Source organism: Psammomys obesus, unplaced genomic scaffold (assembly GCF_907164565.1).
Source record: "Psammomys obesus unplaced genomic scaffold, mPsaObe1.curated_primary_1811, whole genome shotgun sequence".
In the NCBI taxonomy this organism is placed as follows: Eukaryota; Metazoa; Chordata; class Mammalia; order Rodentia; family Muridae; genus Psammomys; species Psammomys obesus.
In genome coordinates this window covers 18099-44164 of record NW_026589147.1, presented here as the reverse complement: position 1 = coordinate 44164, position 26066 = coordinate 18099, and the positions used below count along the sequence as shown (strand labels likewise).

The window sequence follows — 26066 nt, the reverse complement described above, 5'->3', positions numbered from 1 at the left end:
GGATGTTTTGCTTGCATATATCTGTGTACCCATGCACATAAAATAAATATTGTGGCTTCGTTTTCTGGTCAGAAAATAAAGCAATTAACTAGGCTCCAGAATCAAATGGGCCTTCGATAAGTGTTTTAGGACCCTATCTGATTCAAGTAGATCTACCTAGGTGAACTTTGTAATTACTCATAATCATAGGCTTCCTAGGCTTAACCTTGAAAACATTAACAAAGGGACTAGGTAAAGTTCAATCTTGTGACCAACTGCAGTCATTAGCATAACTTTAAAAATATTTCTGAACTAAAATTGAAGCAAAACTTTCAATCAGATACAGTTCATAGAGGGGTTAGCAAATCATGCTGATCTTACGACATTGCATTAAGACTGAACAGCAAAAACTTAAAGAACAAAAGTTTCACTTAACATTAAACAGAGAACTAAACACAGCTGGTAGCCCTCAACAAAAATGGAGGTGGAAACCATAGTTCCATCCTCCTTACCCCTGAACCAACATGGTGGCTAGCCATGTGTTGTGAGCGGCAATTTAAAACATAGCCATTAAGTGTCGCTGATGGTGTTGCTACCTCCCACAGTATAGCACTGTGGCTCATTTACAGTTTCCCATAACTAAGTTCTAACATTGTAATCAAATAAGTTTTAGAACAAATTGCATAATAGAGCAGTATAGAACAATTTTAAACTGTAGTTGAACTATTCTGGCCATACCAAACCTATTGGCCAGAAAGAAACAGTATTAATCTATTCACTCAGGAACTGGCGGTCAGGCATGTATTTCATATAATGATTAACAATGACTTGAATACAACACTGTATAACCCTGGGCTAACATGGAGCTGCAGTCCTCTTCTCCCTTTAAAAAACAAAAGAAAATATTTTGCATTGAAAAATCACCAGCCCTTTAAATGAAGAACAACATGTTTTATAGTTCTTTCTCAAGTCATATTTGCAGGTATGAAAAACCAAAGCAAACACAGTTCATATGCTCTCTGGCTTTCTATACACACTCTGACCTTCTATAACATTCTATATACCTTCAGGTTAGGCTTTTCCTAGCTCCATTCTTCTGGTTTAAGCAGACATTTTTATTTTAGGCAAGCTATTCTTTTCTTTTCTTTTTTCTTTTCTTTATTATCCCAGTTTCTTGCTTTCTCTCTTGCTTTTCAGACAACATAAAAACTTCCATCAAAATCTTTCTCATCATTTTTTTAATAAGTCATTCCATGGGTTTTTACCATTCTGACATGATACACTGTAAAAGCTGCAATTTTCTTAATTGGCTCAAATAGTATGGCTTGGTTTCATTTGGGAAAATTAATAAAATAAATATCAAGGTCTTTTGTCCTTTCCCAAAGGGCTGAGAAATTGTTCCAAGTTCTTTGTTAGACTGCCCAAGGTCATTATTTTAAAATGCCTGATAAACTTTAAAATGTTTTATAGCCTTAAACACATTTTTAGAAGAAATCTGTTTTTGCAATATTAAAATAAAGTACCCTTTTTAGGAGTAAAGTCATGAAGCATAACCATACTTTTAAAAATCAAAACCAAATTTTACCAGTGCAAATAATCTGATCTCTAAAATCAATACCAATTTAAAATGAGACTTGTCTTCTTAGTCTAAAAGGAAATAGGATGGTAAACAAAATTTATTATGACTAAGAAGTCCTGTAATTTTTTTTCTTTGCCTTTGCTCTGTCCCATACCACCTGGCAATTTCAAGATGGCGAAGTCACATCACATTGCATGACAAGCCACATGGTTGCTATTTAAAAACGTTTATGCTTCTATAGATCTTACAAACACATATGCATACATATATGTTCTAAACAAGAGTTTGAATTTAACCTTTAAACATATCCAATAACTCTTAATCTATAACCAAGACGTACAGAACATATTAACCATTTAAGATCAGTCAGAAAGAAATATGTGATGGTCATATGTACATTTAAAACAGACAGACAAAACTCTTCTTACTTGATCCAGCCATAATTTCAAGCACTTTGTCCCATCAGTCTGGGCAAGCTCTCCCCACCCACCCTGCTCTTGGCTGTTCTCCATCTGTCCCACCTGAGGCATGCCACCAGAGGTATCCCAGCTTACAGCGCTGGGAGCATGGGGCAAGCAAAGTCACCATGGTGCACAGCTCTTTGGTCACCTGCCTATTGAGACCATCATAATCAAACAAACAAACCCATAAAATAACAACACAAGAAAACAATGTACCAGTACAATGAATGCAAAAAGAAAGGAAGAGGAAGGAGAAACCAAAGGGATAGAGGGCAGTCTCTCAATGGGCCCTCCGCCCTGTTCCATAGGGGTGGTCTACCCCAAAATTGGGCTCCACCCAGTTATACCAGGGTGGGTCTTTATTTGAGCCAGGCATCAGTTGGGCATTCCCTCAGTCTCTGCTCTATCTGCTCTTTCTTTACCCCTGAACATCTTGTAGTCAGGGTAAATTTGGAGTCAATTTTGTGAGTAGGTTCGTGTTCCCTTCCCTCTGCTAGCAGACTAGTCTAGTTAGTGGATGTCCTCTTCAGTCTCTATGGCCTCTGTTACTATGAGTCTCTGCTTGAGTACCCTTAATATCTTCCCAGGAGCCTACCCTGACTTAGGTCTCCAGTTTGTCACAGAAATGTCCCCATCCTCAGTTTCTCTTTTCTCTACAGGACTTTTGTCCTCTCACCCCATTCTCTCCAGATTTTTTTTAAAAAGGTTTTTAAACACACAGGTGCATACACACGTTAGAATTTTTATAGGGATTGTATTGCATCCACATACATGTGGTAAAAAATTAATGTATTTATGACATTGAGTTTACCTGTCCAGTAGCATTGTCAGTTATTTTGGTCTTCTTAAATTTCTCTAAATAATGTCTTGTAGTTTTCAGGTTTAAAATGTCCTGATTTGAAGAATTTTCTAAATAACAGAATATGAATGTATGTATGTATGTATGTATGTATGTATGTATGTATTTGGGGTATTGAAATGAGGGCCTCATGCATATGAGGCAAGAGGTAGAGTATGTATCTAAGACTCCTTTTTACTTCTGACTTTGAGATAAGGGTTCACTAAATAGCCAAAGCTGACCTTGAGTTCAGCTGAAACCAAAGCTGGACTTGAACTTGAGAGATCCTCCTTCCTTAGTTTCCTGAGTAGGTAGGATTTCAGTCCTTTTCTCTTTCCTCCTTCTGGGTTTCAGAAATGTTTACATCTGTCTGTTAGATGGTGTTCCATGTATCACACAGGCTTAGCTCAGGTTTCTTTCTTCCCTTTACTGTCTGTTGCTCAAAGTTCATAATTTTAAATTTCCCATCCTTGGGTTTATTGCTCATTTTGTAACCTAATGTTAGCCCTCTGGTTATTTTACTTAATCCCCTCTCCCTCTTCTTCCTCCTCTCTCTTTTTCTGTCTTTCCCTTAGCCTTTCTCCTTTTTTTTCTTTTCAAATGTCTATCTCAGTCGAATTTCTGTTGCTGAAAAGGCATTCTTATGTTTTCCTTTCTTGATGTTTTTCTTCATTTCTTTGAGTATATTAAAGTAATAGATTTGCAGTCTGTATTAGTTTATTATTCTCTGTGTATTGCTCAGATTGTCTCTTGTGTTCATGTCTTAAAACATATTTTTTCTTAAAAAAAGAAAAACAAAGCCCCTCCCCCCAAAAACCCACAATTATTTTGACAACTGGAAATGAGAGCCTGCTTTCATGGAGCTTTATTTTGCTATTTGGTATGATGATTTTTTGATTGTTGTTTTTTTTTTTTGTTTGTTTGTTTGTTTTGTTTTTTACTAAAGCAATCTGGAAAGACTACTTTTTTTTTTTACTGTGGCCACTTTAATGAATATTACATGAGTTTAACATTCATCTACTGAGTCAATAGAGATTTCCTTTAAGACTTGCAACTTAATCAAATCAAAACAAAACACTCCATTGTTTGTAAATGGACAACATGTGTTGGGGGCACACCTTAAAGACTCATTCTCATAATGTAGAACTCTTCCTTGAAGTTCACTTCTGCATATATTTCACATTCTATACCTAAAGATCAATCAAAAGTGAAAGCCTAGGGTCATCTTGGCATTTTTATTTTACTTTTTGTCAGAGTCTTATTAGGTATCGCCGGTAGCCAGGAAGTTCCTAAATAGAGCAGGCTGGCCTCCAACTCATAGAGATGTACCAGCTTCTTCTTGGAGTAGTGGGACTAAACATGTGTGCCCATCAATGTCCCCAGACCTGTGGATGCATTACAGATTTCAGAAAGAGGCTAAAGCTTTACCAAGGAATTTTTCCTCAGAGCATCATATTCTCCAGGATTTCCTTGTAATTTATACACTCTTTTTTTTTTTAACCTTCATTGCTATTCCACACCCCAGGTATTAGTAAGATAAGTGTATTTGCCTTTATACATTTTCAAAGAATGTCCATAAAGTACACATTTCATCTTTGGAAGTTTCTGAATTCAGTAAAATAAATGCAAGCCCTTTGAACTGGTTCTTCAGAGAATCACCAGAATGGTAGAAATCAATAATCATAGATAGTTAAGAACATAGTCTATTCTGTTTTTCTTGTTGTTGTTGTGTTTGTTTGTTTGTTTTGAGAGTAGGAACACCAACAGCGAATGTGGGTGAATTTCTTTCCTTTTTTTCTGTCTTTTTTATGCTTTTTCTTTCTTTCTTTCTTTCTTTCTTTTTTTTTTTTTGAGAAAGTTTCTGTGTGTAGCCTTGGCTGTCCTGGACTTTCTCTGCTGACCAGGCTGACCTCGAATTCACAGTGATCCACTGCCTCTGCCTCAATGAATGCTGGGATTAAAAGCATGCGATACCATTGCCCAGCAAGAACTAACATTTTGATAATTCTTTATAATTGTTATTTTTCTTTGTCCTTGCCAAAAACATGAGTTTATTAATTTTCCTTTTATCTTCAATGAGAAAACCTATTGAGTTTTTGAGGTAAAATCAATTAAAATATAGCTTTAATACCTTCTTTTAAAGGGAAGGGCAGAGAGAGAGAGAGACTATGTTAACATGTCCTGCTTCTACACTTCTCTAAGAGTAATTGTCTAAGAATATTTATCCTCCAGCAAATTCATTCCCAAGATCTATCAATTTGTCAAATTTTTTTGTTAAAGTACTGCTACATTTATTGGTTCCAGAACCTTCTGTTTCAACCAAGCTAGTTGTGACTGATTTTATCTGTACTTCCAAACTGTGGAGAGGGGCATTAATTTACCCAATGTTCTTGTTTAATTTCTGTTGCTATAATAAAATACCCTAATAAAAAGCAACATAGGGTGTTGTTTGGTTGCCTTGCCTTTAATCTCAGCACCGGGGAGGCAGAGGCTGGTGGGAATAGAAACTGGGGACCTTAAGTGACCAAGAACTGTAGAGAGGTGAAGTTCTTTTGGTCCAACCATCAGCTCTTACTGATCTCAGTGAGACCATATTTATGGCCATATAAAGAAGAAAGGAACCACTCTGGATATGAACAATTTGGTATGAAAATGAAGATTACCTGGGAACCTGGTCCATAGACTGCTACACCCAGACTAGCTTGGGGAACCTGGTGTTGATATGTGGGAAATGTTCTCCAGAGTCCTAATTTAGTGAAAGGTAGAATATGTGGCCTTCTCTTCCAGTTCTAAATACTGACAAGACTTTACAAGCATGTTGTTTTGTTTTTCTGTCTGTAGAGGGCAGCACAAACCAAGGGAAGGGAAGAGGAAGTCACCCTCAAGATGTTTGACACTATAAAGTTTATATTCTTTTAAGGAAACATCAGGCTTGAACCAGTCAAAAGACCCTGAATGAATTTAAGCTATTTATCAGAACCTGCCATTCCACATTTATTCCCAGAAAACCCTTAATCCTCACTCTCTTTGCTTCTGTGAACACAGTGACAGCATTCATAGTGTAGAAAGGAGGGTGGGGAAACTGCATAGCAAAACAGTTTAGCAACTGTGGAGGAGCATCCAGGTCAGAAATTGACTGGAAGATAAAGTGAACAATGTGCTGAAAACAAATGTTTTACTTTGTGTAGAAATTTTACTTACTTTATGTAGAAACTAATGGATTTCCTTATAATATTTTCACATATATCACTGTACCTGCTCATATTTGCCTTCCATTGATTTGTGTGCATGCATTTTAGTTGTACATAATAATGTGATTCATGATTAATTATATATTCATGCAAGTATCTAACATACTGGGCTTAAATGGAAAACTTCTAAAGCTGGAATCTAGAGGGAACATACCTGAGAATTCTGTATCAGTGCATGCACCAAACTTGATTCTTTCTCCTCTGTTTTTCTGTAGCTAACCTAGGAAATGGATGAAGGAAATTTCTATAGAGTGTTATAGCCCAGAAAATTGTGGGAATTGGGTGTGGCAAGTCAGAATCCAGAATACTGTTTCTGCCTCTAAAGTCTTTGTTTTCTTTCCCCAGCACCACTTTCTATTAAAATACAATGAAAAGGCATATGTTATGCTTGAGGGAAATTTCAGACAGAAACATTTGGAAATTCTAATTCTGAAACAAAGTAGCAAGCAAGAAAGAGAGGGAGGATGGTTCCAAAGGAAAGGGAGAGGGAGAGAAAGACAGAAAGAGAGAGGGAAAGGAGAGAGAAGGGAGTGACAGATACATAGATAGATAGATAGATAGGTAGATAGTTGGATAGATTGATTGATTGATTTGGTGTTAACATGTTCTTCTTGAAAGACTCACCTTAAAGCTGCATTGCTCTTAGGACATTAAGAGACTCTATTCAGGAGACATGACTAATAATGTGGGACCCAGAAGACTATCACTAGACAACTTTGTTAAGAGTGAGGTCCATGTGTGAGTTTTGATGGATATAGGATATGCTTAGTTGATTAACTACTGAAATCTGGTGTGCAAGCCAGGTCTTAAAGTGGTAAGAATGCTCATCCACAACTGCAATAAAGGAGAAACCAATTAAAAATAAAAGAACAGAAGAGTGGGTGGCTTCAGACAGGGCTGAATAAGGGCATTAGTCTCAGTTCAAGGATCAAAGAAAGCCCAAGTCTTGAAAATGATGTAGAATTAAATCATTTGTGAAAAGGATTTTGGAAGTCACAAAGATACGATCATAGGAATAAACAAGAATGATTCTTCCGCTGACTGAAAAGTTGATATTTGGAACTCTGAAGGCAGGAAACTTTTTTTTTCCTTTTTTTCTATTTTACAAGAAAAAGATTCTCTGTGTAATCTTGGATATCCTGGAACTTTCTGTACATCACGGTACCCTCAAACTCACAAAGATCCACCTGTCTCTGCTTCCCAAGGGCTTGGATTAAAGGTGTACCACCACCAGGCTGACAAAAAGCTTTTACTCAAATCCTTGACCTGACCAAGTATGCTTCCATTCAAGGGAAAAAATGCTCACTGAGCCCAAAGATGCTGGCTTTTCCCTTAGCCACAATGTAAGGAGTCATTTGGCTAGCCTCTCAGTGTTTGGAAGCAGAATCCTCACCGCCCAGCCCACTGTGAGGGAGAAGGCTCCCTGTGTCCCGGAAAACCCAAACACCAGTACTGAAAATCAGGGCCAGATTAAGATGTACATTGATGAAGTGTATCGGGAGACAGTGTTACCTTGCTGCAAGTCATTTCTGCAGCAGGCAGGATTAAATCTGCTAATAAGCATGACAGTTATTAATAACATGCTTGCCAAGTCCGTTTCAGACCTGAAGTTTCCTTTGATATCCGAGGGAAGTGGCTGTGCAAAGGTTCAGGGTTTGGAAACGCTGATGGGTTTGTCTGAAAAGCAGGTGTTGGTGGAGGAAGCGCTGGCTGCCCAAATGCTGTTCTCATTCATGTGCCTCTTTATCAGAAGTGGGAGCAGAGAGATGCTTTTGGAAGCCATCTCCCCTTAAGTGGCTGTCTCGAACAGAATGAGACTGAAGCCACCCAGAGCCCTGGCAGTTTACTGAGGGCAAAGAAACTGCAGTGGGTGCTACCAAGGATGCAGCCTCGCCTGTGGGCTCCTCCATGGGTGAAAGTTCCTTCCCTTTGCCAAGCGGAGGGCCACACTCTTCTTGGCCAGGCAGGGTTCCCCAAGAGCTGTGGGCAACTTCTGGGTTTTGTAGTCTGCAGGTAAAGTGCATTGTGAATTGCTCCCTTGGAGCCTTCTTCATACAGTAGAGGGTAAAGGGATCCCCGTGGCTGCTGGCTGCGGATGAGGAACATCAAATGGCAACACCAGGAGTGCTGCTCTTGCCTGTGGTTATCTCCCTGCCTGAGCGGGACCACTTAGCAGAAATTACACCCATATAGGAGTTTGTCCCGAACACGCACCTGCCACTGCTTAAGCTGAAGTATTTCTCCTTTCTTCTTTCCTACACTAGCTGATGGATGGTTAGCATGTTAATGGAAGAAATGCGCCTCCCTCCTGCCCATTGTACTGACTGACCCTCTTACTCCCAGGTCCCCTCCCCCACCCCCAGTGTGTATCATCAATAAATGTGTGTGCTTTGATTGGCAAGAAAATTAAATTAAAAGGGGGCTCGGGCCTCCTCTTTGAGCCTGCGGTCTGCACAAACAGGGAGGAGATGAAATGCACCACACAGTCCAGCTGCCTGGGGTCCCTGCTCCTTGACAGATGCACTGAGCAGTGCTCACAGGAGCCAGGGGCAGAAAGGAACTGCTGTGCTCAGCACAAGTCAGCTTCAAGAGGGGTAGGGTGAAGGTGTGTGTAGAGGACTAGAGAGGACAACAGCCTTGAAGCAGGCACTATGGGGCCCTGAGCACAGGAAGCCCTTAAGCAAGAGGCCTCCTTCACTGTCCTCCTTGGGCTGAAGGCCCGAGTCCACAGCATTTATCTGTGTGCCCTGAAGTGGGTCGTGTCGCCCAGCTGTGCCCATCTGATGAAGGATTCCCCTGTAAAGATTACCACTTGGCTTTGCTCTGCTTCCTTCTTCTTGTCCCCCTAGGATGCTGTCAAGACCACTTCCTGCCTCCTTCCTCCCTCAGGATCCCAACCACTGCTTCCTGGCAGGGTGAGGGGGTTGGCAGCTGCTTCACTTTTGGGGAGCCTCCTTTCTTCCCCAGCCCTTTCTAGAGGGGGGCCATCCAGGAACTCCCCACAAAGACAGTGGGCAAGATGCTGTCAGTGGTATTCGTGACTTGCCTGCAGACAGCAGTGTTCTGCCTGCTAGAGCCACACACCAGTGCGAGGAGGCCCTTATGTGTTGAGCCATGCATCCAGGCCCGACCAGCTCACTCTCCCTCACAGCCCTCTTCCTGTTTCCAGACCTCTTCCAAATCTCCTCAGCTCCTGCCTCGCCAGAACTGGCTTGCCTGCATGTTTGCCATGTGTCTGGCAGGAGAGGCCTTCCCAGAGCCACGGCAAAGCAAGAGACATGTGCTCCCCTTGTGAGGGACGCTGCTGTGGCTGTTACTGCTGCTGCAGCTGTTGCTGCAGGACAGGTGTCATGTACTTGCCGATGTCCCTGGAGTGCTGTCCTGAGACACTGTGTCCTGTGCACCAGTGGTCTCTGTGCACAGTACCCTGCCTTCTGCCTGCTCTCTTCCGTACATCTCTCCATAGCTTTCATTTCCTCTTCTGCCTCCACACACCATTTGAGTTCCAGCTCTCCTGTTTGTGCCCTGTTTCCAGCAGCACTCCGTGGTGACCAGTAAGCTGAGGTGCCTGCCAGGGCCCCTGCACCAACTCTGGAGAGTTTTCCAACCAGGAGTGGATACTGCCCATGCAAGGTGCCGGGACACTGGATGAGGCCAGTGGCCTGTGGTTATTGACGCACCACACAGCCAGCATGGGTTTGTGCCTTGGGCTGCCCTGGCTGGCTGAGGGACCCTGTCTTGTTTCCCACAACTGCCTGTGGTGTCCCGCTCCCTCCCCCCGCTTTGAGCCTAGAGATCCACGGTTTGGCTGGATGATGTGCATTCAAGGAGGATTTGTGCACACACCTGTGTCCTCTCGTCCTGGTCCACCCTGCCTTGCCAGTGCTGTCATCAGTGGCAGCTCACTGCTAGGCCTCTTTAACCTCAGCACAGTGGCAAGGCAGAGGCTCCTGTCCTTGCTGAAGCTTCTGGCCGGAATTAGCATGCGCCTCCCTACTCGTCTGCACATCACAGAACTCCAAGTTCCCGGTAGTGTGCTGCGGTCCAGCATCTTGCAGGCACTCGAGACTTGAAGACTGCAGATGCCTCCCAACTCTCAGAGGGCCTCAGTGGCTAGGGTACATCTTCTGAGCAGCTGTGCCCCAGGAAAGCCACCTGGTACCAAAGCATCTCCACCACAGGTCCTGGCCCAGGTCGCCCCCTCCTGTTCATTTGCTGGTAGTGCCCTCCTGAAAACATTGGTTGGGTGGGCATGCAGAGCTTTCTTGTCTGCCCCCTCATCCCTTGACTGGTCGTGTGGTGGGAGTTAGAGCCTAGGTAGGAGACCCGTTTCAAAGGGGGCTTCCGATCCAGAAGGCATATGAAAGGAGCCGTGGCCATGACCACTGGGACGCCCATCCTGTTGGGCACAGACAACCAAGATCTAATTAGCTCTGGAGCACAAAATGTACCTGTCTGCTGCTGGGCTTTCCCACCACAAACACTGAGCCGGATCGTTCCTACTGCCCTTGACACCCCAGCTCTACAGAGCTGTACTCTGGTGTGAGCTGTCTGCTCTGTGATGTGAGCCTGCTGCAGACTGACTTCCAGTTTCTGAACGAAGGAGTCCTGGATTTGCTGCTGCTTCTCCTGAGTACCTTTGTGTGTGGTGCCAAAAGGCACTGTTTCTCCACCCTCATTCTGGAACCCTCCCCTGCCACCTGTTGTCCCTGGGGACTGTGTGCTTTGAGGTCCCTTCACTCCATTCCCTGGAAATGAGGGCAGGATTTCACCTTTTTATTAGCTATTCCATGTTGGAACAATGTACCCTCATGCAGCCCTTTGTGTGACTTTCAGGGCAGTTTTGCCTCCACAACACTGGCTTTTAAGTGCTTCTCCTCGACTGGTATTGCCACTGCTGAGTCAGTCTTTGTACATTAGCAGTGTTGATTAAGAGACATTGGTTGATTCAACAGTAGATAGCTTTCCTTGTGATGTTGATGAGGAGGCTTTCTTCTGTGAATGTTAACAAGCTTCTACCTTAGAAAGCCTCTCCGGACTTACCTCAGCCTATTAGAAGCTTATTGAGAATCCCACTGCTCCAGTCTTTAGCAACTCACAAAATTGGGCTTGTAAATCTGAGGTTCAGAAGTGTACCGAATCAGAGGTCCTCAGAGACCTGCAGAAATGACCCTTTCCCTGCTGTGCCAGATTTGGCATTTGTCCTTCACAATCTGTCATTCTCCTCTCTTTGCTCTGGGCCTAGATATTTATTTTCCTTGGCTGTCTCTATTTTAATGATTTTGTTTTTGGTGTAAGGGGTGTGGGTCTCTTTGAACACTCTGATTATAGAATGTGCCCCCCTTCACAGCTTTTCAGCTATCTTGTTCCTTCTTATGTTAACTTTTTTCGTATGGATCTGCTAAGAAGCACACTGTTAGGCAAGGCATTGTGATACATGCCTTTAACCCCAGCACTTGAGAGGCAGAGGCAGACAGATCTCTTTGAGTTTGAGGCCAGCCTGGTCTACAAAGTGAGTACCAGGACAGCCAGAGTTAAGTGAAGAGTCAGTCTCAAAAAACAAAACAGATTCCTATCCTGTTTGCCCTTCTGAATAATAATTAAGCAACTTCCCTAGGGTCCTCCTTGTTGTTTAACTTCTTTAGGTCCACAGATTTTAGTATGTTTATCCTATATAACATGGTTAATAATATCTGCTTATAAGTGAGTGTATACCATGCGTGTCTTCTTCTGGGTTACCTCACTCTGGATGATCTTTTCTAGTTCCATCCATTTGCCTGAAAATTTCATGATTTCCTTGTTTTTAATAGTTGAGCAGTATTCCATTGTGTAAATGCACCACATTTTTTAATCTATTAGCATAGAAGAGAGGGAACAGGCAGTAGAAATAGATGCAGAGACTCACAGCCAAACTTTGGGCAGAGCATAGAAAATCTTATGGAAGAAGGGAGAGATAGAAATACCCAGAGGGGACAGGAGCTCCACAAGGATACCAACAGAACTAAAAATTCTTGGCCCAGGGGGTCCTGCAGAGATTGATGCATCAACCAATGACCATGCATGGAGAGGCCCCCTCCTCAGATGAAACCCATAGGCAGCTCAGTCTCCATGTGGGTTTCCTAGTAGTAAGGGGAGCAGGGGCAGTCGGGGACATGAATTCTGTTGCCTGCGCTTTGATCACTTTCCCTTGGCCAGGGGGTCTGCCATCCCACAGAGGAAAAGGATCCAGGCAGTCTTGATGAGACCTGATAGGCTAGGGTCAGACAGCAGGGGAGGAAGACCTACCCTCTCAGTGGACTAGGGGAAGGGAATAGGGGAGGAAGAGGCAGGGAGGGTGGGGCCCGGAGGAGATGAGAAAGGTGGTTACAACTGGGATACAAAGTGAATAAATTGTAAAAACAAAACTAAACTAAACAACAATAATAAAAGTAAGACAGAAAAAAACAAGCAAAAACAAAAAAAAGTGTACTGTTCAGCAAGATGGGCATAACAATATGATAAGTCTTCTTTTCCTGCATTGGTAATGAGGTTCTTCTCATCATTGAGTAGTCCATTCATATCCTAGTGTGGCATCTTTATTCAGCAAACCCAGCATTTTGTCTGTGGCTTCCTGACATTCTCCTCTGAGGCACACTCCTTTCTTTTAGGCTACTCTAACTGGCTTTGGCGCCTCAGCTTCCTGAGTGGACTAATGCAGATAGTATGTGTCTTGGTGAGAGGAAATTCCTTTATGTGATTGTCAAGAGGCCTCTGTCTAGGTACTCTCTCAGGTATATTGCAGCCTGTGGGAATCTCATTCTGTTGAGTTTAACATTATGGGAAATCAGGCACTGGTCTTTTTCTTTTGCCAAAGTCTTGTATCTTCAATACATATTCACTTGCAGAATAGTGTGCGTGCTGCCATCATAAACATCATTTATGCTACATTATATTCTAGAGTTTGCAATTATATATTTTCTAGTGTAATGTCAAATATCTGTGAAATATCTCCAAAAAGAGGACTTCGATTTTTTTTTTAAATGCTGCCAGGTATATTGAAACAGCATAGAAATACATTTTTTTTTTTTACCAAGACCTTCCTCTAAAATTTTTTACTTATGTATTCCTTTCACATTCAAAAATAAATGTACTAAGCAACAATTATTCTTGGTTGATGTAAAAGGTAGCTAAACATTATTCTGTCATCAGGTTGTATGGTAAACTCATCATTTTTACCGTTTTGCCTCTTTAATCTCTCTGACCTCTTATGTAGATAAATGTAGTTTACAAATTATGGCAGTTTTATCTCTTGCTATTCAATAGTTCACACATAGTTCATTCCCTTAGTTATCTCTTTGCACTGTCAAGGACCTCCAGAACAACAGTACTGATGATACAGTGAGTATTTGTTTTCCTTCTAATATTAATGGTCTATGCTTCAGTGAAAGGTTGATGTCTATTTGAGGTTTGTGAATAAGTAATATGTCATGTATTTATGTAATCATATTTATACAACAATAAAAATAAGTGTACTAGATCTCTGTATATCAGTCTAGACAATTCTCCCGTACCTCATGTTGAGTGAAGCACTCAATTTGCAGAAAGATACAACAAAATGCCATTCATATAATTTTAAGTATCCAAAATAATACTATATATTATTTTGCATGCACATATTTCTATAAAAAATTTGAATGGCCCGCTGAAAGATATACATCAATTTTGCAATAGCATTTGTATCTGGCAGGAAATGTCAGAAAATTTGATCCTAACAATGTACATAACTCAATTTTATTAATTATCCTTAGAGATTATTACAAAGTATTGCAGTATATTAATGTTTGGTGTTAATTATGTCTGATTTGTACTTTTATCATCACAATTTTTTCTGTACTCATTTTTAAAGATAAAGATACATTGTATGCCTAACACAATAAAAAAAAAAGAGTGCTCTTGGGTAAACATTTTCTCAAGAAATTTTAGAAAATTAATGTTGAAAAATAGCCCTGCAAGATTCTGTGGGTGGGAAGAAAGTCTTTGGCTTCACAGTTCCTAGCCATAACACTGACTGTGAAATGTCAACACATGAATACTTTTATTTTGGATTGAGCCTACCCTTTAATGGCTAGGTCATCTCTTCAGCCCACATGAATGCTTTTAACATCTTAAGAATATGGCTTTTTTTTTGGGGTATTCTATCCCTCAAAATGTTATTGGTTAGGTTACTTGATAGCAATCAATATGTTTTCAGGAGGCTAGGTGATAGAGTATATGCTTAGCATTCAAGAGATCTCTACAGTCTATGGCCTCCAAAGGGCAAGAGGAATCAGGAATTGATTACCCAGAAAATTTACATCTTATGGATCTTCACTTAGGAAATATCTGAACATGTACTCTAAGAAAGTAAGGTGCTTAATCAAGTCTAAGATAAATACAGAATACAGGAACTAGTGACCACAACTGAGATAGCAATAATTGTTGTTTTTAAGATGATAGCCAAACCAGCTGGCCTTGGCTAACCACAGCAAAGTGGAGCAGGATGACAGAAAACTTGAAGTAAAAGATGAAGTCATGAACAGTTAAGGAATTGTGATGGTGGGAAACGACATAGAGACTAGAAAAACTAGAATAAATAAAGCAAAGCAGATCATGCCTGCTGTTTTAAACCTAGTCAAATCCTCAAGGACAGGGAGGTCATCGGCCCTAGGGCAAGACCTATTATGTTTTGTTAAATGTACAAGTTGTCAAAGTGCCTTCTAAATGTCTGTGTTTATACCCATAGGTTAGTGCCTATAGCAACCTTACTCAAAGAAGCTTCATTGTGCGGCGTACAATGGTTAATGCAGGGAATCATAACTGACAGAAGTGTTAGAATAACTTAGCTCTGAGGGCTCAGCCATAAACAAGTCATCTTTATTTACTCCTCCACAAGCTCAGGAAATATCATGGAAGAATGTAAGGGGCGGAGACTGGGGAGAAATGCTGTGAAAGTTGTCTTCTGGATATGATGTGGATGTTGTACTCAGAACCCCTCTGAGGCTGTAGTTACCTGCACGAGATGAAACCCATTAGCATTTGACCATGGTGGCGAGGGGAGAGGACTTATGAGGCCCTACTTCTGGTTGAGGAGCTACTGGCAGTTTATGTCAGATGGGAGAGAGATGAGTTATTTTTCTTCAGGGTTGTAGCTGTTGGAAAGTTGGCCAATGTTCCAGTACATAACCCCACACCTATGCAAGCAACTCAGTGAGACATTAAGACAAAAGAAAGAAAGAAATGAAGGTAAGAAAGGTCCAGAGGGAGTGAGAAAGGGATAAAAGTAGGTAATGGGATGAGATATGATAAAAATATCATATACATGCATAAAATTGTCCTAGAAAAAAATAAAAATACGTTGAAGTTTAAAATCACAGAAAGGCACATAAAGGAAATGAAATACTAATGAGCCTCCAAGAACACTGTAGAGTAATGGCTCCCAGTGACACATGCTCTGTTATAATTCATTCCCATGTGGACTTGAGCTGAAATGTGTGATTTATGTTCATCAGTTTAAATTTTGGCAAACATATCCCAAGAAATGGCTTGAATAGTGAAGTTTTAGTGAGGCATGTACTCTTTCTCCTCTGAAACCATCATGTGTGCAGCTGCCCACGGTAGTCTGTGGCTGATGGAGAAATTCAGAACAGAGATGAGTATTCTGAGGAAACAAAGAATTGTAAGATAAAGTAAGGGATTTCCGGTTAAATTTAAATTTCAGCAAACATCAGATAATGTGTGTGTGTGTGTGTGTGTGTGTATCACGGATGTGTGGAATTTACTTTAACTTAAAATATTAATTGTTCATCTGGAAATGAATTTTAGCTAAGCACCCTTTGTTTCCACTTGACAGCTATGGTCATCTTAGCTACAGGAAACCAGCCCCGGTCTGATCTGCCTGCCAGCTTACTCTAGTCATGTTAATTGACTTCAGGCAAAAACATCAGAACTAACATGGTAAGCCTATCACATACTGATCCATAAACTAAGAAACAAGTAAGATGACTGTTTAAAGCCACTGAGTTTTGGAATGATTCTTATGCAGCAATAGATAACAGATACATCAAACAAAATTGTGCTTGTTCCCAAAGCACAGCTAATTAAGGCAGAGAGTAAATTCTGTATTTGAAAGAACATAAAGGAAAATAATCTATTGACCCTTGAGTGTGAGAACAGCTATTCTAAGTGTCATAATACGCTTGACCTCGGAGTTTAGAAACTAAAATAAAAGCCATCCTCAGGCATCCTTGGGATCTGACCATGTCACATGTGATGAGGCAGCCTTGAGAAACTCGTAAGTTACTCAGAGCGATTCAGGTGAATATCCCTAGGATAAATGCATTCATAATTCTCTGTAGCTGATTTATGCACTGTGTTTGGCTTCCTGTTGGCAAAAGTAGAAAACTTGATCACAGCTACATCGCTCCCAGGACAGTCTGAAGTAACTGAGTGGCAGTACAGGTGATCCTCCCACAACTCAGGAAAGACTTAGGTTCTATTTGTAAGATTTCCTGAATAACTGTATGATTAAACTAAAATAATATTAGCAGATGGTGTCTTTGTCAAACGGATATCTCCAGGCGTCTTAAAATCAAGGAGATCTTGCCCTTGTAATGGAAAGAATGCACTGAGATTTTCTTTTTATATACATCTGAATGCATCTGAGTTCCAGTTTACATTTTTATTGTAATCTAAAAGAAACAAGCTTTCTACTCTTGACTCTAGGCATTGATAATAACAAAAGTTATTTAGGTGGATATAAATGAGGCTACATAAATGCAGCCATGTAATCCTAGAACTGGAACCATCTTACGTAGTTTAAGAAAAATATTTCCAGATCCACTCTCAGGATTCATAATCCTCCATGGCCACAGGTATAAGGACTTAATAAATGACAGCCTGGCACAAATAAGATACAAAAGATGATAAGTGGCAAACGAAAGACCACCCACAGCAAGATGTTTAACACTGTTCCACGGAGTACAAAAGGAATAAATATTGGTGGATGTTTATGAAATAAAACTAAAATTAGATATATATGTTAAAGTTCAATTTAGCTATCATATTTATTCTAACAAGCCTCTTCTTTTGCATGACAAAAGTTACCTTTGCCTTGCTTACTACTAAATGCCAAATTCTTTGAGTAGTTCCTGGAATACAGTGGTCTTCAAAAATATTTGTTAAGGGCAAAGACACTCAAACACTGAGAGTCAAATATTGGAAATCACTCAGTCAAGAGAAAGGAAGCAAAAAAAAAAAGCTGATATAGCTACTCTGATAATGGATAAAATTGATTTTAAAAATCAGAAGAGATAATGAAAGTCACTATATATTAACAAAAGGAGCGATTCATCAAGAAGTCATAACAGGGGCTGAGAGACATGGATCATTGGTTAAAAGCATGTAGAGGGCCTGAGTACAGTTCCCAGGACCCATGTTAGGAGTCTCATGGCTTCCTGTAACTCCAGCTAGAGGGAGTCTGACACCCTTTTCTAACCTCCATGGGCACCTATACTCAATCATATTTATCCATTTACCCTTCAACTCAAATACATAGAAATAATTAAATGTAAATTTTCTTTTTAAAATGTTATAACAATTGTGATATATATGTACCAAATTTTGAAGTTCATAACTCTACCACAGTGAAAAAAATAGTTTACATAATAGGGGGAAATGCCAACCATGTATCAGATAGGAACTTTACATATAGACATGTTTGCATATCTACATTTATTTCCCTATTCATTCACAGTTGTTAAGGAATGGAACCCCAAATGGTAAGATGGCTCAGTGTGGACTCTTTCACCAGCTCTTCGGACCCTTTTCACCCTTCTGGGTTGCCTCATCCATCCTTTATATGAGTGTTTGTGCCTAGTCTTATTGCATCTTGTTAGGCTGTATTTGGTTATCACTGGTAGGCCTTTTTTTTTCTGAAGGGAAATGGAGGAAAAGGGAAGGTGAATGGGGGTACTGGGAAAAGTGGAGGAAGGAGAGGCTGCAGGCAGGAGGTATTGTATAACAGAAGAATAAACAAAAAGAAAAAAATGGCTCAGTGGGTAAAAGCAATTCTTACCAATCAACTACCTTAGTTTAACTCCTTGGACTCAGGAGGTGGAAGGACAGAATCAACTCCCACAAGTTGTTCTCTGACTGAAACATAAATGTGGTAGTAAACACAATATACACAAAAATTACTTTAAAATTTTTAAATGAAATGGAACTATGCTAAATTTCTATCAACTGTTGAATGACTAGAGAAAATGTGGTGCATTTATAAAACTGAATTTATTTAGTGTGCTGGCTGGTTTTTATGTCAAATGGACTCAGACTAGAGTCATTTGGGAAGAAGTAAGCTCAGTTAAGAAAATTCCCCCACCAGATTGTTCTTTTGGTATGCTTGTGATGCATTTTATTGATTGATGATTTGTGTGGAAGGGCCCAGCTCACTGTTATTGTGCTGTTCCTGGGCTGGTGGTTCTGGGTGCTATAAGAATGCAGATTGAGCAGTCCATAAAGAACAATCCTCCATGGTCTTTGCATTAGATCCTGCTTCCCAGTTCCTACCTTGTTATTGTTCCTGCTCTATAGTCCCTCAGTGATGGACTGTGATGTGGAACTGAAATAAACATTTTCTCCTTGAAATTGCTTTTGGTCATAATGTTTCATCAGAGGAATAGAAACCCTAACTATACATAGTTTATAAAGGAAAATAACATCATGGCATCTGCAGGAAAATTTATGGAAATTATGTTAAAGAAGATAAGCTAGACTCAGAAAGACAAATACCATGTATAAAAAATAAAATATATATTTAAATATGCATGTTTGTCTGTCTGTTAATGTTAGTGTTTACTTATGAAAACTGAAAGGAGATCACAAGAAGAAAGTAAGTAACCTTAAGTAGTAAGGGGCGAAAGAAGATAATGGAATATTTGTCATGAAAGCAAAAAGGAAGAGTATTTTTATGAAGTAGGTAACCAGCCAGAAGGAGAGAGAGGGCATGAAAGTAGGCAGTGGGGGAAGGGACAAAAAAAGAATAAAGTATCATGACATCCATGTGTGAAAATGGTATAATGAAATGCATTACTTTGTATGTTAACTTAAAAAATTAAATGGTTGAAAATGCTTGTCAATTGTACAATTAAACAAAAATAATAACACAAACATCAAAAATAGGATGCAAGGATGAGTGATGATAGCACAAATGATAAAAGTATATATCACTTTTGTATTAGAAGGTAATTATTGATGTAAGTTTGTTTTGGCAGTTTTAAAAGAAAACCTCAACAACAGGATTATTCAACCTCAAAACTATTAACATTTCTGGGCATAGAGAAATGGTCCAGGGGTAAAGTACTTACCATGCAAACATGAGTGCTAGAATTCTGATCCCTAGAATCCATGTAAAAGCCAGGCAGGCATGCTAGCCACCTATAATCTCAGCTTTCAAGAATCAGAGACAGGAGATTCCTGGGATGAGCTTTATAGAGTATCTAGAATTAGCAAGCTCTGGGTTCTGAAAGAGAGCCTGCCTCAATCAATTAAGTGAAAGATAATTAACTAAGACACCCAAGGTCAAGTTAAGGCCTGAATATGTACATGCATGCATGTGAACACATGTGTACCTATATCCATGTTAGCATGTATACTACACACATATGCAACCCCTCTCCATAGCTATTAACTTTTTGCACCAGTGACTGTCCTGCATACTGCATCATCTTTAGTTTATACCCACAAGAAATCAATAACACTCGTTCCTTACTTTGTGACAACTAAAAAACATACCCAAATACTAACAAATGTCTCCCTGCAGGAGCAAGATCACCAAAAATTGAAAATTATTGCATCAGAAGGACCCTATTAAGTTCAGAAAAGTTGAAATTCCAGAAAGTAGTATCAACCTAGGTCCATGCTTTAAATATTGCTTAGCATATTTTACACTTTTATCCTTGCAAAACCAATGCATATTTATTGAAACTATTTCTGTTGAAACTATTCTTTCCTAAGTCAGAATTTCATATTGAACAGTGGACAATAAAAGTGAGAAGAAAATACACTTATGATTCTGTGCTGTCAGGAAAAGCTAAATTCAATAGTAAACAAAATAAACTATACCTATGTACATGGACTTATTATACAGCAGGCAAAACATTAAAAAATAAAAAACAAAAACAAAAAAAAAACAGGAAATATAATGGAGTATGATAACTTCTATGAAAATGAAGATAGAAAAAGTACTTCAAATAAAATTGCAGTGGGTGGTTTAAGCACTTTTGATGTCATTTTTATTGCTTTTAGTTGGCAGAAACTCAGTTGCAAGCACAGGAAGCAGCTGTTGTGATTACCTTTGTTCCTGTACTTGTGGTAAGAAAGCTCAGGAAGACTGGCAGAAAATACGAAGGAGTTTGCCTTCCTAAGCCTAAACAGAGGTTCTGCCTGAACGAGGCCTCTCAGTATACTGGGCTCTGACTCCATCACAGTGTCTCCATAGGTTTGTAAATTGGTTTTACGCTTGATAGTCTTTCAGTTAATTTTCCAGAAATTCTCAAGCTGCACTCTCTGCGTTAGCCTCTAGACAACTACAGGGGCCTGAAAAAGAGAGAAAGTTCGTACCTTTCATAAAAACAATTTTAAAACAACAACAACCAAAAATAAATAAATAAATAAAAACCAAGAGGCATGCACAAAATTATTAACAGAAGCCGGACTGGCTCTGTCAGGTTACAGGAAGCAGAATAAAACAGGCTAAATAAGACATCAGAGAGGTCATATTTTCAGAAACTAATCTGCCTCCTTGATAGCTTCTGACTAGCAGGAAAAAAATGACTGGCTTTAATAGCTTGACAGCTACATCTCAAAGATACTTAGTATCAAGAAAAACAACTCTAGCCTTTGTGATGAGCCTTCTTATAAGTACCTTGTTCAAGAAAACCAAATGTTGTTGAAAAGTAAATAATGAGAATGGAATCCTTATGAAATAAGCAGAGGTACTACTTGAATGAAGGAAAGAAGGACACAGGAAATGGATGGTAGGTGAAAACTTATATGACAAGAGTTACCATAAAAGTAGGTGAAAACTGTCACTAAATAGCTCACGTAGGTAAATGACGTAAGTAAGCAAGAGCTAAAGGAAGATGGTAAGATAAGATTAAGATGAAATCTTCACTATCAAGCCTTGGAGGAAAATGTGCAAAAGGAAACTTAACAGTCATGGAAATGAAGGCCAGAGTGACAGAAACACAAGGAAGAAAGAAACTATATTAAAAAATGTGCCAATTAGTCAGCTCTGAAAACCTATTACCTACAAGTAACATTATATAGACCAAGTACGTGTGTGTATGTGTGTGTGTGTGTGTTTCTGTATATAAATAATTTAAAGAAAAAAGGCCATAACTTTGAAGGAAAGAAAGGAAGGCTATGCATGGAAGGGTTAATAATGTACTTAGAATCTCAAAATTTTACTTAAAAATACACATTAATGTAAATTTTCTGTTAATATAGGACTAAGATCAAAAGAAATTTGTTTATAGCTACAGACAAAATGAAGGAGTGATAAACTTGATAGAGTACAAATTATATAGCTCAAAATAACTGATAAAGAGAAAGAAGCCATAGCAGCAGGGCAGGCCTATGATTCCAGCACGTGGGGAGGCAGAGGCAGGTGTATCTCTGATTTCCAGGCCTGGCTGGCTACAAAACAAGTTCAGGAGAGCCAACGATACACAGTGAAACCTTGTCTCAGAAACCCTGTCTCAAAAAAAATAAAAAAATAAATAAAACCAAAACAAAAAAAAAAAGAAAGAGAAATATAAGAATTAATTCCAATATACTGGTTTTATCGTTAATAATTGTGGTCAAGTGATATCACCTATAGCAAACAAACATAGAAATAATGATACTAGCTTACTGCATATTCCATATATAAGCAACAAGAAGTAGAATTTTTACATTTAGATTTGTTAATTTTATTATTCTGTGTGTATGAGTGTTTTGTCTGAATGTATGTGTGTGCACCACATGTGTCTGGTGCTCCAGGCATCAGTTCCCCTGTAAGTGAAGTCACAGATGGTTGTGAGTCACCATGTGCTTGCTAGGTGGGAACTGAACCTGATTCCTCTGCAAGAGCAACAAATGCTTGTCTTAACTCCAGCCAAAGAGCTAGAATTTAATCAACTCAAGTAAATGAATGAAAAGATAATAGAAAGAATGAAACATGTGAAGTCAATCAGTAAAGCAGTGTTCATAATAGAAAACAATGGAGGTAAGAGAATCCTTAAATATCCACTAATAATCAAGTCACTAAATAATTAAGATATATTAATGCAATAACATGCCATTCAGCTATTAAAATCAAGATGTTTGTGTAGTAGGTTGAGGAATGACAAGGTTATTCACATACTGTTCAGTGTATGTGTGTCTGCATGTGTCCAAAATTTGTATGTATACATGCTGTGTCCCTGGAATAATGCTGGAATAATGCACAAGACAATGCACAACATTGTCTCTTGTGGGAAGAACTGAATATTGTCAAGAGAAAGGAAATGGGAGATTTTGATGTATAACACTTTATTTGGGGAATTTTGAGCCAATAGGATGGAAGTGTAATTGGCATGCTTAGAGCAAATGAGAATATTCTAAAGAGACCCTCACCCTGGTGATCTGGACCAATGACACAAGGAACCCCAAAGATCTAGACTGCAAAAATAATCTCAAGCTGGGAGAAAGAAAAGGCTGAATGAAGCCTGATGCTAGCTAGAGAGGAAGGAAAGAGATCTCACACAATGCTCACAATTTTCCAGGCTACCTTACAAGACAGACTGGATTCCAGTTAATAATGGGACACTTATGGGACTACATATTAACCAGGATTGCATAATTATTGACATCTAATGCTTTCTATTTAAACCTTCAAGACCCTGAAGAAAGATTTAACAGGAGAAGATCATGTAGGTCTCTTTGTCACACTCTTTCCAATGTGCCCAGTCCTGTTTCTGCTTTTCATTAATAATTTGGTTCTTTTAATTGGTTTATTTAGGTTGGGTGGGCAAGTCTAGCTAGTTAGGGATACCAGGGCAGAGGCTCTGACCCTAAACAAATGAATTGTCTATTTAAAGAAAACTCACCTTTAAATTTAAAACAGAGAAGAATCTGTTTAATCTTCTAATTCCCAGTCTTATTCATATCATATTATATGATATGTCAGATACATGTTTTGCAGCTTGCTCACTCCACATACATTTCTCTTTGTTCTGATCCCCTGAACTGAGAGAAACATGTGAGATTTGGCACCCTGTACCTCTGTTCATTCTTATTATTTATCCTCAAGATTTAGTAATTAAAACAACAATCCTATACAAAGACAGGAAAAACATTGCCTGTATATGAGTCAGAACCTTTGAGTCCTCAAAAATAACTTTTAAAATCCATAAGAGATCAGTTGGAAGTTTCCCTAACTTACAAACCTGACATATATAAAACTGGCCTTGGCACTCTCTTATTAGAGACCCTTATTTTCTATGAATCCCAGATAGTAATAATTCAACACTTAAGATTTCTATCAGAGAAGAGGTTTATGGGAAGGAGTGAGGTGACAAAAGGTAAAACAGCCAATCTCATGTCTCCTGCCTCAAATCAATTACCAAGTGGAAACATTAGCAAATGTGCATACTAGATATGCCCATACATGTTCCTGAAAATTAAAGAGCATCATGGTAAGTTTTTCTATGACTAGGGAAACAAGCTGCAAAACTACTAAGCACAACTTAGGACATCTCCAGCAGCAAAACAAGGTTTGTGAGTGCTTTTGCCATCCTGCCCTTACCTCTATTCCCACTCATAGCTGAGGAAGTTACCAACCTCACCTACTGTCCAAATTAAGAGCCTGGATAACATTCTGGATCTGAGGTTACATCTTGACAGTTGGTACTGGTGAAACACAAATATTTATTCTAGGGAAGATTGTGTGACCAGTTATTTGGAGTGCTTACTTCTGCTGATGATATAAGCCATCAAATTGCTATTCCTTCATTCAGAATCACCCCATCACCAGATATATGCAAGAACAAAGAACAATAGAATATTGATGATTATACAAATGAGAAGCTTGGCAGTGGCTTAAAAGATGTGGTGATTCAATAAACCAGAAGAACAAGTTTAGGTTACTATATTGCCAGCAACATTTGGTGGAGAGAAAATACACAGGTTTAATGAAATGGTCTTTAGGGAGAGGTGTGTGCTTTAGGAAAACAAAACAAAACAAAACAGAACAACTGTACCAAAAGAATCTTTGTTACCAATTCCTATTTCTTTGAGAGTAGCCATGTTGAAACATTTGACTATCATCATTTTTTACTTGCTGTTCCCATCAATAATAATAGAAAAAGCAAATGTATAGAAGTCAAAGTAACATAGCAATAGAGAACACATTTTAAAATGACAACATAGAGAAAATAGATGTTTTCAAATGTACTGGTCTCTTTTTTCTCTGAGGGAAGTCATTTCAGTCAAGGTTATAACAAAGACACATTTAGTTTCCCGAAATTGCATTATTCCTGTTGCAACTTCTTGTTTTCAATCCTGCCCTCATTTCCAGGGAATGGAGTGAAGGGACCTCAAAGCACACAGTCCCCAGGGACAACAGGTGGCAGGGGAGGGTTCCAGAATGAGGGTGGAGAAACAGTGCCTTTTGGCACCACACACAAAGGTACTCAGGAGAAGCAGCAGCAAATCCAGGACTCCTTCGTTCAGAAACTGGAAGTCAGTCTGCAGCAGGCTCACATCACAGAGCAGACAGCTCACACCAGAGTACAGCTCTGTAGAGCTGGGGTGTCAAGGGCAGTAGGAACGATCCGGCTCAGTGTTTGTGGTGGGAAAGCCCAGCAGCAGACAGGTACATTTTGTGCTCCAGAGCTAATTAGATCTTGGTTGTCTGTGCCCAACAGGATGGGCGTCCCAGTGGTCATGGCCACGGCTCCTTTCATATGCCTTCTGGATCGGAAGCCCCCTTTGAAACGGGTCTCCTACCTAGGCTCTAACTCCCACCACACGACCAGTCAAGGGATGAGGGGGCAGACAAGAAAGCTCTGCATGCCCACCCAACCAATGTTTTCAGGAGGGCACTACCAGCAAATGAACAGGAGGGGGCGACCTGGGCCAGGACCTGTGGTGGAGATGCTTTGGTACCAGGTGGCTTTCCTGGGGCACAGCTGCTCAGAAGATGTACCCTAGCCACTGAGGCCCTCTGAGAGTTGGGAGGCATCTGCAGTCTTCAAGTCTCGAGTGCCTGCAAGATGCTGGACCGCAGCACACTACCGGGAACTTGGAGTTCTGTGATGTGCAGACGAGTAGGGAGGCGCATGCTAATTCCGGCCAGAAGCTTCAGCAAGGACAGGAGCCTCTGCCTTGCCACTGTGCTGAGGTTAAAGAGGCCTAGCAGTGAGCTGCCACTGATGACAGCACTGGCAAGGCAGGGTGGACCAGGACGAGAGGACACAGGTGTGTGCACAAATCCTCCTTGAATGCACATCATCCAGCCAAACCGTGGATCTCTAGGCTCAAAGCGGGGGGAGGGAGCGGGACACCACAGGCAGTTGTGGGAAACAAGACAGGGTCCCTCAGCCAGCCAGGGCAGCCCAAGGCACAAACCCATGCTGGCTGTGTGGTGCGTCAATAACCACAGGCCACTGGCCTCATCCAGTGTCCCGGCACCTTGCATGGGCAGTATCCACTCCTGGTTGGAAAACTCTCCAGAGTTGGTGCAGGGGCCCTGGCAGGCACCTCAGCTTACTGGTCACCACGGAGTGCTGCTGGAAACAGGGCACAAACAGGAGAGCTGGAACTCAAATGGTGTGTGGAGGCAGAAGAGGAAATGAAAGCTATGGAGAGATGTACGGAAGAGAGCAGGCAGAAGGCAGGGTACTGTGCACAGAGACCACTGG

At 40.2% G+C, this 26066-nt stretch overlaps 1 pseudogene; it reads left to right on the top strand.

The window, feature by feature from the left end:
* The first annotated feature begins 7354 nt into the window (after positions 1-7354).
* On the top strand, positions 7355-8504 carry LOC129674930 (protein ARMCX6-like; annotated as a pseudogene).
* Positions 8505-26066: the final 17562 nt, after the last annotated feature.